Source organism: Lissotriton vulgaris, chromosome 2_1 (genome assembly GCF_964263255.1).
Source record: "Lissotriton vulgaris chromosome 2_1, aLisVul1.2, whole genome shotgun sequence".
Classification (NCBI taxonomy): domain Eukaryota; kingdom Metazoa; phylum Chordata; class Amphibia; order Caudata; family Salamandridae; genus Lissotriton; species Lissotriton vulgaris.
In genome coordinates this window covers 927,241,149-927,255,622 of record NC_141687.1, presented here as the reverse complement: position 1 = coordinate 927,255,622, position 14,474 = coordinate 927,241,149, and positions in this window count along the sequence as shown.

Sequence of the window (14,474 nt, the reverse complement as noted above, 5' to 3'; positions counted from 1 at the left end):
CGCCCATATCCAAATTTGTTGGTCACTTGTAGTGAGGGCACATTTCTCTTCATCAGGGCTTTAAGTGGGCCGGGTCTCACCGGGTCTGAGCACCAGCAGTTTTTTTATGAAGGTCTCGAAACGGGTCTCTATCGAGCTCTGTTTTGTGCCCTGGCACAGGTGGTCCTTCTTTTTTCGTGCATTATGGGGGAAGAGAAATCCTCTAAAGAGAGTCAGTTTCTCTCTGGATTTCCCTTCTCTTTTCGGAACCAAGGAGCAGCAACATTGTCGTGGTGTCACCAGGTCTTTATGTGGAAGCTTTTTCAATATTATATACAAGCCACATTTGCTGCTTTTTTATCTTATGCAATTAACAACCATTGACAAAGGCAATAGTCCTGATTTGTTGTAAGTATGATGTTACTTGTTGTATAGTATATCTGGATTTAAAGACCGAAACAACAAAATACCAGTGGGGCGGCACACTATGCTAAGCACAACCTTTTAGCTTACGTGTTTTAAGGCACGCCCTTAATTACATTGGCCACGCCCCCTTGAGAGACCCCCCAGTTTTTTCATCCCACTTAAAGCCCTGCTCTTCGTGAGATATGTTGGCCAAAATTGAAAGAACTGAGTGAACATGTCACATTTCACATGACATGCTTTGACATGGTTCAGTATGTGAGACAACATATTCTACACTCACACACTCATTGTCCCTATTCTCCTCTGTCTTTGTCCCCGTTATTACTTATTAGGTTAATTCACTAGTCACGAGAGAAAGGAACAGGAAGTGGGCTGAATCCCACCCACCCAGGGTGCTAAAAGCTAGCTTTCCCTAGGTCACTTCGTGTTTCTTTCTTCTTCCTCAAGTCTGAGGCAGGGATGGTGGGAAGTGGAGAAATGGGGACCCTTGCTGGATGGAGTTAGGCAGATCACTCCCTCATTTCACTGTGTGTGAGCGACGAGTGTAGGGGGAGTGCAATACATATTGAACTTCGGTCTGTAGAAGGGTGCACTAGCCTGTATTGAGACCCATTGCTGAAAGGCAGGCTGTTGGAAGAGGCTCAAGAAAACAATTAGGTAAGTGTAACTGTTATGTTCAGGGGAGCTGGGACTCTTGGGTATAATGGTTTCTGATGTGGGAGAGTCAGGCCACCAATATCAGAAGAAGTATCTGTCTGCTGGAATGTACTCGGGTTTCGTGCAGTTTTTTTTACATGCCACTTTTTGGGTATATGGCTGAAGAGAAAAGCAAATCTAGTCAGTTGTAAGGCTGTGCAGGCGCCAACTTTCATATTTTGGGGCGTGTGATCTGTTTTTTTATATGGAAAGTGCACTGCCATCAGACTGATGTGACTGTTTTATTCCTGGCAAGTTAAGATGGGCAAACAGGCAACAAAGAGAACATATGCGGATTCCTCTTCCCATTTTTCTTCTAGCCACTCTCCCCCTGGCTTTAAGAATTCCAGGATTTATGAGGTGGAGCCAGCCCTTGAAAGGTCTATAAAAAATGTAATGGAGTCAGTGAAAGAGCTATATGCTCCAACTCCTCTTTCATCTAACGCAATGGGCCATCCCATCCTTGATTCTCTTATCAATGTCTAAAGAGGGGAATCTAGAGCATGAACCATCAGTCCAGCAAGGCAAATATATAGATAAGGAGTATCTACCTGAAATTGTGAGAAGGATAAGGAGCAATAATGGGGTGGGATTCCTAGTACCTCAGAGGATCCTGTTATAAGGCAAATCCAGAAAGCTTCCTCCAGGGATTTTCCCATGCATATACGTACACATGTTGGATGCGCCATTCAGGAAATGGAAAGACCCTGACAAAATTTCCTTTCTGAGGTTTATGACAAAATTGTATCCTCTGGAAAAAATGGATAGGAATGTATGAGATTCAATGGCATTGGATTCACTGGCCGTCTTGGTGGTTTGTACTTCTATGGCTGAGGAGAGTGTTTGCAAAGGCTTCATGGACAAAATGACTGATTCAACTCTCAAGCAATCTTATTCAGTTTCCCACCTTGCAAGGCAAGTTGGAATTTATGGAGTGTATACCTCACAGCTTATGATTTTTAGAGTTTAACAATCTCTCCAAGACTGTTCAGGAAGGTGTAGAATGCTCTGACCTTTTGGAAACAATAAAAATCATATTAAATTCTTTTCAGGCATTTTTTTGATGTTGTAAGAGCTGAGGCCCTTACAGAGGGAGCCATTATTACATCTAGAAGGCATCTGTTTTCAGGGCTCCAAGGATGCTATGTGTGGGTACTAAACTGTTTGGGATTCATCTTGAAGAAAAGCAACTTAGAAAATTTAAGAAAAAGAAAATTCCCCCTCTTTCCATAAATCTGCAGGATGGCAGATCTTCGAGTTTTTATTCCAAACCATCATTAGCCAGCCTTCAAGAAGATCTAATCAATCAAATTATTGCCCCAAGAAGAGAAAGGGAAAGAGGTATAGTAAAAATAATGGAATGAACAGAGGAACAAGATATCTCCTCAATCTAAGAAACAGCACTTCTGACAATTAAGGAAATAGCCAAAGTGTCCCGAAGGAAGGAGGTTTTCAGGGGAGCAATGGGAAGGAGCTCCTTGAGATTACTCACTGAGTACTCGGACCCTAAGATATTTTAACACACTCTCTGATGACAATGACGTGTTAAAAGTTTCCAAATTGTGGCTGGGTAGAGATCCGAGGTAGAGAAAGAAAGTGGGCAAAGAATGTAAGAACCTAATTAATTGCCCTTAGGAACCTCCACACAGATTAACTACACGAAGTGCAACATGGCACCTCAACAGGAAATAACTTTAATTGGGACACTATTCAACACCAAGCGGGAGAAGTAGCTCTTCCAAAGGAAATATCATATTGGTTAAGGGAGGCCGTTGCACATCTGATGGCGATAAAGGAAGCCCTATTAACAACAACAAGGGACCCCAATTCAGTCAGCAGGGGACTTCGGGAAACATATTTTTTAGAACAACAGTGGTCCCATGAATTCAAGTATATGTGAAACAATAAATATAGACTGAGTCAAATCTATATTTGCATTGCATTACAGCGTTAGTCGGTAGTCTGGTCTGTTCCCTGGCGTCTGCCAGGGAACAGACCGGACTAACACGGTAGTATCCTGGTACCGTCAGTTTACGCTATTGTAACGTGGTCACAACTTGCCCGATTCTGGGCTGTCCTACAAAATTCAGGCTACTACCTCATTGCCTGTTACGGCACACTGTATTGCCCTGGCAATTAGAGGCTTAATAACGTTAAGGCATTAATTGTATGTACTGATGATGGTCCCCATGATTAAGTAGGGGGATCGAAACGTCATCGACCTGTCTAGCACCCTATACAAACTTGATTCAAATGTGATGTAATGGTGCTTTCTAGATACTTCTGTACAATTGAATTCTAAACAGAAAACGTTACTTCTGCCTTTAAAAGCCCTTCTATGGTCTTAACCTAACTTCTGTATTTGATCTGTTAGTGTTTGGGCACCGGCTTGTGCACCACACTGGTGAATTGTTGAAGGTATGGAGTAAATTTGAAGACCTCTGTCCGGCTGGACATGTCGCTCAAAATATAGATTTGGCTCTGTCTATATTTATTGTTTCACATATACTTGAATGCATGGGACCACTGTTGTTCTAAAAAATATAAAGGAAGCCCTGCAGATCTTATGCTGAAGGTACAGGGTCATGTGGTTAATGTATGTTCTAATGATTCTGGGCAAGGCTTAATTGCTTATATTTCACGATTCAACTGGTAAGACACTGCAAACGTGGTTCGATGAACTGGGATCTAGAAATTTCAGTAATGTCTCAAATTGCTCAGCAATTAAAATGGTATCTGATACTGAACTCTCACAGGAAGTCCTTCTCGTTACATGATCCATAGCGGTGCCAATAACGACAGATGACAGCAAGGAAGGTTAGGTAGAAACATGTCTATCAAGAATGATTCTGGAAAGGATCAAGTCCTTTAACTGGAAAGAGACATCAGCTATTTACATAGCTCTGTTGCATTTTGAGGAACAAATTTGGAACCACTATGTACTAATCAAGAAAGACAATACAGCGGCCACAACTTACGTAAACAGATGGGGGTAATGAGCTCTGAACCTCTAAATTTAGTGGTTCAACAAATAGTGAACTGGGTAGAATTTAGTCTTCTATCTCTTAAGGAAATTTACATCAAACGAAAAGAGAATACAATGGGAAATTGCCTAAACAGAATATTCCTATTCCATAGGGCTTTACATTTGTTGGATGTTAAACATGCCCTTTCTTTTTATTTGGATAGATCTAACATGTTCAGAAAGACTGACTATTTTATTTTTACATTTGGAAACTCTAACCAGGGAGTCAGTGCATTGAATGTGACTCTTAATAGATGCACTCACTTCACTATACCAATGGGTTATTTTCTTTGTAACATTCTAGTTTCGGATGCAAAAAGGAAAGAGCTACTTAGTGGTGGGAACCTCCTGGACTGAAGATCAGGGAATTCCGCTAAATGTAATATGTAGAGCATTCTTAGTTCCAGTAGTCCTTGTCACAGTCATAACAACCCACCGACCCTCCTCCTTTGATCCTGGGATTCATAGGGCTTGATGTTTACAGGAAATGACCTAGGGGAAGCCAGATTTGAGCACTTTGTATGGGTGGGACTTTCATTATTTCTTATTCCTTTCTCCTGGGAAGGTGAATTTATCTCGTAAGGAATGACTGTGATGAGGACGTTCCAACTAACAGCAGAAGGTACAGCCTTTCAACAGTACATCTAGGCCTATTAAACAAAACAACAATGAAGTTGCCGATACTGTTCACTATTTTTTCTCTTTTTAAATGGGACACATCTCTGACTCAATGTGACACCAAGTGTTCCAACTTCACGTCTTTTTATTTGTCAATTTTTAAAGAACTTATTGTGCTTTTTCTTTATATCAAAAATCATCCAACAATGTACACATATCATCTATACAGTCCCAACCCATCTTTTAAATTTTTACAAACATAAACAACACATATTTGGACATTACCTAAGTACAACATCACAAAAAATAATAATACAGACATTTAAACACCTACAGGGAAAAATTCCATGAGAAAATCACTTCATTTCAGTTCACTAAATAGTCATCATGAAACCAACAGTGCATATAGTCAATAAACCCTCTGGTCGTAATGCGTAGTCTATTTGCTTAAAATATTTGTCACAATTGATACGAAACCCGGGAAACTTTTCTTTTTGCTGCACTTGTAATAAAAACTGCGAGGTCGACACGTTTCCAACCCAATGAATAGTCTATAGGGTTCTCATCACGACCAAAAACTTGAAAAAAAAACAACCAAAAATGTAAACCTATATTACCAACTTCCAATGCTATCCTTGTTCTCACCACAGTGTTCACCTCAATTACCTTTCTATAATGAGACCAACCGATCTCCTTGTTTTTCCAAATAATTAGTATATCCAAACTAATTTCAGCAAAAAGAGACCCAGGAAAGAAAAGAGAGAAAAAAGTTGTCAAAGTCTTTTTACCAGATAATTGACCTCTTTCTACTGAAGTACACAGCCTTGCACTTACTTGTTTGTTTATATGCGGGGGCATGCACAGCCATCCTTGCCATGTTTGCAGCTTCTATTAAAAACAAGACAAAGTGAGTTGTGCAATGTATTTCACCCTTTATATTGAATTCACACAAATTAAGTAATGCTTGGCGCTTACCTTTTTGTGTTCAGCCGTCTATAACAGAAAAATGATGTATTGTAACCTGAGGAGAGACCAACGGTAGGTTTTAGAAACCTGTGTCTATTAAATTAATTCATGCGCAAAAACATTTTGAAAAGGCTCCCGCTTATCCAACCACTTAGGAGTTTGCCAAGGCGTCCACGTTAGTATCCTTCTGTTCCTTTTGCGTGTGTTTGTTAAAAAAGAAAGGATAGGCTTGTCAATCCTAAAGAACAATCCAACAATTGCCGGTATACTTAATCAAAAACAACACGGTTGCACCGCTGTACACTTTGCAAAACGCCACAGGCTTATCTTCAAACTGTTTTAAGGTAGCGTGCGCTTGCTTATTTGGGCGATTTCCCAACCGCGAGCTGCATGTAAAAACACGGTTTCTCGATCGCCCACACTCACTGTAAATTGGTGTGCACCCACGGAGTGCATAATAACGTCATCTCCAGTAATTCGATACTTACTTGGTGATTTTGTTCGTATCGCGAGGGATGATTGTGCTTTTTTTCCTTCGTTCCAACTGGTGCAACCAAGTTTGTTTGAAACTTTTTGCCTGATCCGGACTTCCTGGTTACTTCAAGAGTGCCAGGAATTGTGGGAAATGTAGTTCCCTCTAACTGGCCCTTGGAAAACGGAACTAACATTGGTCCATTTACAAAAATTACTGTCCAGTAGTTCAAGAGAATGTTGGGGGAACCTCTTCCAACCATTAAAGTGTTGGAATCTCTAATAGACACTACTTTTTTTGTTTGATATGATTCTCCACTGCGGATGTTAAGTTGTCAAAAAATAGTAACTAACCAAAATGGCCATATGGTATTCTTTTGTCAAACTGCTGTTAAGCCCATATGTATATAGCTGAAGAAATAATTCTAGAGGTTATAAATCTCTGACAATTCGGTAAGGCCATCAATTGCAGTATCAAATTTCACAATTAATAATGCCTCTCTTTGTATCAATTTTCTTTCCAAATCCTCTTCTCGCGGATCCGGTGCCAGTTTGGAAATTATTGTCCAGTGTTGATCTTTTCCTCATGGTTATGGTTAATCCAATGATTCACCAACGGTACGGACAGCAATTTTTTCCGAATTCTCGATTTGTGTTGAGTTATCCTTTGTCGTATTTCCTGGTTTGTCTTGCCCATGTAAAGTTTTTGACACGGGCACAAGATTCCATATACGACATTCTTAGAATTGCAATTTGTAAAGGTGTCGTGTTTCCAATTCACATTTTTATGAGTAAAAACAGAGCCTTTTATCGTCTGGTTGCAACTTAAACATGTCCCACATTTATGGTGACCCTTGACCGGAGGTAAACAAAGTTGTTCCCGCAATGTTTGTCTTAGTCCCACTTTCGGGAGGGCTGCGCGAACCACCTGATTTCCAATGCTGCTCTCTTTTTTCACTTCAAATAATGGACATTGACTCAATGTGCTATCTAACTCTGGACCAGATGCCAATTCTGGCAAATAACTTTCTTTAGAAAATTAGTAGTGGGTCAAAACGTGGTAACACATACCAAACAATCCATTTTTGCTTTATCTTTCCTTTGCAATAACACCTCTCTGGGGGTCCACCACGCCCTCTTGATTGCGTGTTTAAGTAGTTTATTTGGATAATTACGTTCTTTTAGTCTCTCAACTATTTGATTTGCATTGAAAATGTATTCGTATTTAAAAGCGCAATTTCTTTTTATCCTTAAAAACTGTCCATAAGGGAGATTATCCCTTAAACTCCTAGGGTTGTGGCTGTTGTAATGTAATGGTTTGTTTCGATCTGTTTCTTTCCTATATTGTGTAGTCACTAATTTCCCCTCAGAGGCGTAAACTTCCACATCCAAAAATGTGATGCATGGCTGATGCTAAACTTGATGTCTGCCGTCCTGTTGTTTAGCCATTCAAAAAAATTGAAGTAAAGTCCCTTCATTTCCGGTCCATATCATAAAGACGACGTCTATGTATAGGACCAGTTTGAAATGTGTTGGAAAATTGGTTGTTGTTATACACAAACTGTTCTTCAAATTTAGCCATAGAGAAGATTGCCAACTCCGGGGCAAAAGGACATCCCATGGCACAACCCTTTGTTTGGAAATAAAAGTTGATTTCAAATTTGTAATAGTTTTTCCGTAGAGAAAAGCTAGCCAGCTTCATTATGTAAGCAGTTGGCACTCTATTCAGTTTTGTTCTTGTTTCTAAAAAGAATGTTATCGCTTCCAAACCGTCCTCTTAGGTATTTGGGTATAAAGCAATACTATGTCAGGTGTAACCAGGATTTGGTGCTCAGGAGTGAGTTGAACATTTTCAATTTTGTTGATAAAGTCTGTTGTATCTTGAATATAGGATGGTACTTTATCCATAAATGGTTTAAGAAAAAAGTCCACGTATTTTGAAATTGGTTCTAAGACCGATTCACACGCTGAGACTATCAGTCTCCTGGGTGGATGAGTTGCATTTTTATGAACTTTGGGAAGAATATATAATATTGGAATTCTGGTGTTAGAACTGGGGGTCTCTAGTTGGCAGAGGTAGGTACCACTGTCCAAATAGGGACCCTTGCTTCTAGTTCTTGGTAGCTTGGCACGAGCATTCAGGCTTATCAAAGGCAATGTGTAAAGTATTTGTACCAACACTCACAGTAACACAGTGAAAACACCACAAACTAACTCCACAGCAGTTTAGAAAAATAAAGGTATTTTAATCTAAACTACACAAGACCAAAACGACAGTTCAAGAATATGGTTTCAAAAGAGTTCTTAAGGTTGCGTTAAAAATAATCCACAGTTGCGTCACGTTTTAGCCAACAGTACCTTTAGATGCGACAAAAGTTCCAAGTGAAAGCTGTTGCGTTGAAAAGCAAGCGATGCGTCACTCCTGAGACCCTGGGGAGGTGATGCGACAACTCCGCTGGACGTAGCGGGCGTGTTGCGGTGACTCTGGTCTGCATGGGGAGGGATGCAATACCTTGCGTGGATTCTGGTGCACATGTTTCGGGGGAAGCAGACTGCAAAAGGTACGATGCGACGATCTTTGTGGTGGCGACGATCTCCGGTGCGGCGACGATACGCTGCTCAGCGTCAATCTTCTCTTCTTGCGGCCCCTCGATGCGATAACTGCGACGATTCTCACAGCGAAGTGATGCGGTCCGCAAGCAAGCGGTGCGACGATCTCACCCAGTGATGACAGGCTTTGCGACGATACTCGCAGCGATGGTAATCTTCCCGCACCGAACTGGTGCGTCCCACAAACGAAGGATGCGACGACGATCTCAGCCTTCGTAGTGACGGGAATTTCCTCGCACTGACGGGGATGCGCTCCACAAACGAGCAATGCAATAAAACTTACAGAAAGTCTTTAAAATCTTGGTTTCCAGCTTCCCAACACAGGTACAACTTCCAGGGGCACCACAACTGGCCAATGCGCTCTAGAAAGGACAGAACTCTCTCAGCAGAGTTCAGGGAAGCTGGGGGTGTAGTCTGTTTGTTCCTGGGACTTCTTAACAGGGAGCCAGCTCTTCCCATGCCCTTGAAGATTCCTTCAAGCAATGGGACACAGCACAAAGCAAAGTCCTTCCCCTCTCCTTGGCAGCAAAGCAACTGCAGGTCAGTCCAGCCAAGCAACAGCAGGACAGTCTTCCTTCTTCAGTCTTCCAGCTTTCTCCTTGGCAGAGGTTCCTTCTTGATTCCAGGATGATCTAATTTTCTGTAGTCAGGGGTCCTGTACTTTTACCCCTAAAAGTCTTTGTTCCCTTTGTGCAGGAGGGCTCTGAGCCCGGTCTGAACCAGTTCTGGGTGTTCCTTGAGAACTTTGTTTCCCTGGCTTCTCCTTTCCTTTCAGAGTGCAGAGCAGAAACATCAGACTCCCCACAGGAGGTGGAGCCAGCATTGTGGAGGGAAAGCACAGCCCTGGAGCACTTTGTTGATATGATTCTTTTTCTCCTTTCACAGTGCAAGGGTGAGACATCAGGCACACCACAGGGGGTGGAGCCAGCACGGTGGGGAGCAGGCACAGTCCTATTCAGGTCCCAGGTGCAACTCGTCCCTCCAATCTAGATGCAGATCTCTCTATTCACCACTGGGTGGACTCATTCTGTCTTCTGGAATCCCCCAGCCCTGTCACTCACAAACCAGTCAATTCACAAACATGCCAAGGCACACAGAAAGGTTAGACAAGAGAACAGCCACTTTCTAAAATTGCTATTCTCAAACACAGGATTTAAAAACCACCTTTCCTAAAAGATGTGTTAATAAATTCTGAGTTCAGGGATACCAGACTTTTATGTCCTATCTTGCTCCTATGGGAACATATGCTGGTATCCACGGTAGCCAGCATTCCCCATGATAGCCTATGGGCAAGATAGCCATACAATAGTGAAAAACTAAACTGGCTGTAATTCACTACCAGAGCGTGTCACCTGCACTAGTACATGCTCTACCTTTCACATACACTGCACCCTGCCCAGGGGGGTACCTTGGGCCTTCTATAGGGGTGACCAATGTGTTCAGAAAGGGAAGGGTTAAGCCTGATCAGTGTAGACACTGGGCAGGCGGACATGGCAGATTCACAGACTGCACACAGGCACTGCGGTGGCAGGCCTGAGACACCATTTTAGGGCTACTCCTGTGGGTGTCACAAACAGTGCTGCAGGCCCACTAGTAGCATTTGTATAACTAGCCCTGGCACACTCAGTGCACTTTACTAGGGACCTCTAGGTGATACAAATATGCCAATTATGGATAACCAATTACAATCACAATTTATACAGATAGCATATGCACTTTAGCACTGATCAGCAGTGGTAAAGTGCCCAGAGTCATATTGCCAAAAACCACAGGTCAGGAAAAATAAGGGAGGAAGAAGCAAAAGGTTTGGGGATAACCCTGCAAAAAGGGCCATTTTCAACATCTGGGATGTTTTTTATTCAAAAAATCAAATTCCTTGTTCGTGACCACTTTTCAATATTGGAATTAGCTCATTCTGAATGTCCGCTGTCGGATCTTTATTAATTTTTCTGTAACATTCCTTCACATCTAACTGTCTTTTTACCTCAGTGATGTAATCCTGAGCGTTCCAAACCATAATCAATCCGCCTTTATTGGCTTGTTTTATTACAATCGATGTGTCGTTTTTTAGAGTTGAAATCGCCTCCTTCCCAGGTTTAGAAATATTATGTTTCACATACTTTCTCTTCTTTTCATGATTGGCAATTGCAGACAATACGGTTTTCTCCTCCTTCAGTATTTTGTTCATTGGCGGGAAAAACATTGACTAATTCCTTAGTCTGGTGACTTCTGAAACTGGTGGTGTAGGATTTTCCAAAAAGAAGGGTTTTAAGCGAAGTTTTCTACAAAATGTGATGACTTCAGATTTCATCTTTACAAAATCTGTGTACTTAGGTGGTACATAAGATAGTCATCTTTTTAGTAATCTTTCTTCCGATGAAGTCAACTGCCGATTTGAAATGTTGACAATCGGTGATACAGTTAAGTCTTGTAATATTGGCGCCTCGTTCTCATCTCCCATGGTTGATTGGGGTACCTGCTTCTGCCTCGTGGCCTCATTGGGCCTCTTCCTAAAAAAGGCGTACCTCTATTAAAAAAAGATGAACCTGGTAGTTGTTGATTATTTCCTCGCCTGTACGTATTTAATCTACTTTCGTTACTTTGGGATTTACCTCCTGAAGATGAAGTGTCCGAAAAAGAGATGAATTTATCTCTTGATCTCCCTTGGTATTCAGAGAGGAAACAGCGTGATTCTTGTCTAGAATAAAAGTCCCCCTGTAAGTAAGGATATGTAGTGTCCATTGAGAAGTTCTTTTTATCATTCTCAAATTTGATTTCCTTCTTATTTATTGTATAATCCTTGAATTCCGCTGTTTCTTTTTCCACTTTCAACAACAGAGTTTCACCGTCAAGTATCAATTGGTTGTCCTTTATGTCTTGTTCTAATTTAGCAATTTCTGCTAATTCCTGTTTTGAAATCCATTGAGCTGTCTCCATCGTTAGGACCATTAGATCCCGGCTGCATTTGGTCTTGATGCAGCTGTACCCTTTCTTATAAAGCGGATCATCAGTGAAGATAACTGGAATGTTTCGTATGTGGAGACCACCAGGAATTGATCCAAGCCATCTATACCACTTTCCATCCAAATCAGTCTTTGCCTGAGGAATATGGAGTTATGGACCTGGATCAGGTCCCTGTGCTGGATCAATTCTACTCTCTGGACACAGAAATGTTAGATCAAGTCATCAGCAGAGTTTAGTCTATTTCTCCGCGGGACCCTGCTCTGCCCCAACATCTTAGGGCGGCTATTGATTCAGTCCGGTCTACCATCTTAGAGGTTTTAAATTCCTCCATTTCGACTTGCACTGTTCCCCCTATGTGGAAACGCGCGATGGTCAAAGCACTACTTAAGCCCAGTCTAGATCCGTCCATACTCTCTAATTACCGCCCAATCTCACTTCTGCCTTGGCTGAGCAAACTGCTGGAGAAATATATAAATAACATCTTGGATGACCATCTAGATTCCAACAGTTTGCTAGATGTCACGCAGACTGGCTTCCGTCTAAATCATGTGACAGAGACTGCGCTGCTGTTGGTGACCGAAGAGGCAAGGAAGCTGGTGGATGAGGGTGGAAGGGCCGCCATTATTCTTTTAGATCTAAGTGCAGCGTTCGACAAAGTCAATCACACCATCTTGACAGACCGACTCAAGAGTGTCGGGGTGTCGGGCGCTGCACTGGCCTGGTTTTCCTCCTTCCTTAGCAACCGCCGCTTCCAAGTCTTTGAGGGGGATGTGGCTTCTTCCAGTCTGTCTCTGGATTGCGGGGTACCACAGGGTTCGGCCATAAGTCCGACGCTCTTTAATGTGTACATGAGGCCACTGGCGAGAATCATCCATACATTTGGCATTAAGATCATCAGCTATGCAGACGATACCCAGTTAGTGGTATCTCTTTGCCACGACAAGGGATCGTCTTGGATGCTGGCTCCTTGCCTTGAAGCAGTGGCCAAATGGATGGAGTGCTCCTATCTCCGTCTGAACGGAGACAAGATGGAGATTATGCTATTGGGTAACTCCATGTCCGTGCCCATGTGGCCGTCATGTCTAGGCCCTGCTCAATCTCCAAAGCCCCAAAGCCTAGGTGTATGGCTAGACAACTCCCTCAACTTCGGACACCAGGCTGGGGTGCTTTCATCTACCTGCTATGGGCTGTTCAGAATGCTCCGCAAAATTATTCCCCTCCTCCTGTTTGAAGCACGTAGAATAATCGTCCAGACCTTGATACTGTCTCTGCTGGACTTTGGTAACGTGCTGTATTTATGAGCCCCGCTGGCCACAGTAAATAAACTGCAAGTAGTCCAGAATAGCGCAGCAAGGATGCTCATGCAGGACCCCAGGAGACAATCAGCAAGGCCTGCCCTCCGACAGCTTCACTGGCTACCTGTGGCTGCCAGGATACAATTTAAGGCTATGTGCATGGCTCATAAAGCCATGTGGAAAACTGGCCCGGCCATACTCCATTCTCTGCGAACGCCTTACCTGCCGCCAAGATCCCTTCACTCCAGAACCTTACATCTTGACACCACTAAGAAAATCAGGAAGTCAAGATGGGGAGGACGTTCGTTCTCATGCACGGCGGCCAAATTGTGGAACTCTCTTCCTCAAGCTGTGCGAGACAACCGCAATTTTATGTCCTTCAGTAAGCTTCTAAAAACGCACTTGTTTGGAATGTCCTTTTAAGATGAGAACTTGTCTGTGCTCTGCTTTCTTTCCTGTTAGCGCTACGAGGCCTCCGGGTAGTTAGGCGCTATAGAAATATTCTTTCAGTTCAATTCAATTTCAATTTAGGTGTTGCAATAAATAGTGGCCATGGAGTTCGGTCCTAATTTGCTTGTTCTTTAATCTAGTAAGTTTATCTGATTTGTTCTGTGTTTCTGCCATGTAGTTCTGCATTTCTAAGAGGTTTGAGAAGGGAGACATACAAATAACTATAACCACCAGAATGCAAAGTAAAATTGCGAGGGATGGCTAATAATCTCACTGAATGAGAACAGAAATACAATGCATGCAGAAACATATTGAAAAGAGGGCACCATGCCAATCAATCAATGTATTTATAAAGCGCGCTAATTACCCGTGAGGGTCTCAAGGCGCTGAGGGGAGGGGGTGCCGCTACTGCTCGAAGAGCCAGGTCTTGAGAAGCCTTCTGAAGGTGAGCAGGTCTTGAGTCAGCCGTAGTTGGGTAGGGAGGGTGTTCCAGGTTTTGGCGGCGAGGAAGGAGAAGGAGCTACCGCCGGTGGTTGTTCGTTGGATGCGAGGGACAGCGGCCAGGGCGAGGATGGCGGAGCGGAGCTGGCGGTGGGGGTGTAGAAGCTGAGTCTGCTGGTGAGGTAGGCTGGTCCGGTATTGTGGAGTGCTTTGTGTGCATGGGTGAGTAGCTTGAAGGTGATCCTCTTGTCGATGGGGAGCCAGTGTAGGTCTCTCAGGTGGGGTGGGGATGTGGCTGCAATGGGGGAAATCGTGGATCAGTTGAGCGGAGGCGTTCTGGATGCGTTGTAGTCGCAGGTGTTTGGCAGGGATACCTGCGTAGAGTGCATTGCCGTAGTTCAGCCTGCTGCTGACGAGAGCCTGTGTCACTGTTCTTCTTGTTTCGGTGGGGATCCACTTGTATATCCTGCGGAGCATGCAGAGGGTGTTGTAGCAGGAGGAGATGACAGGGTTGACCTGCTTTGACATGGAGA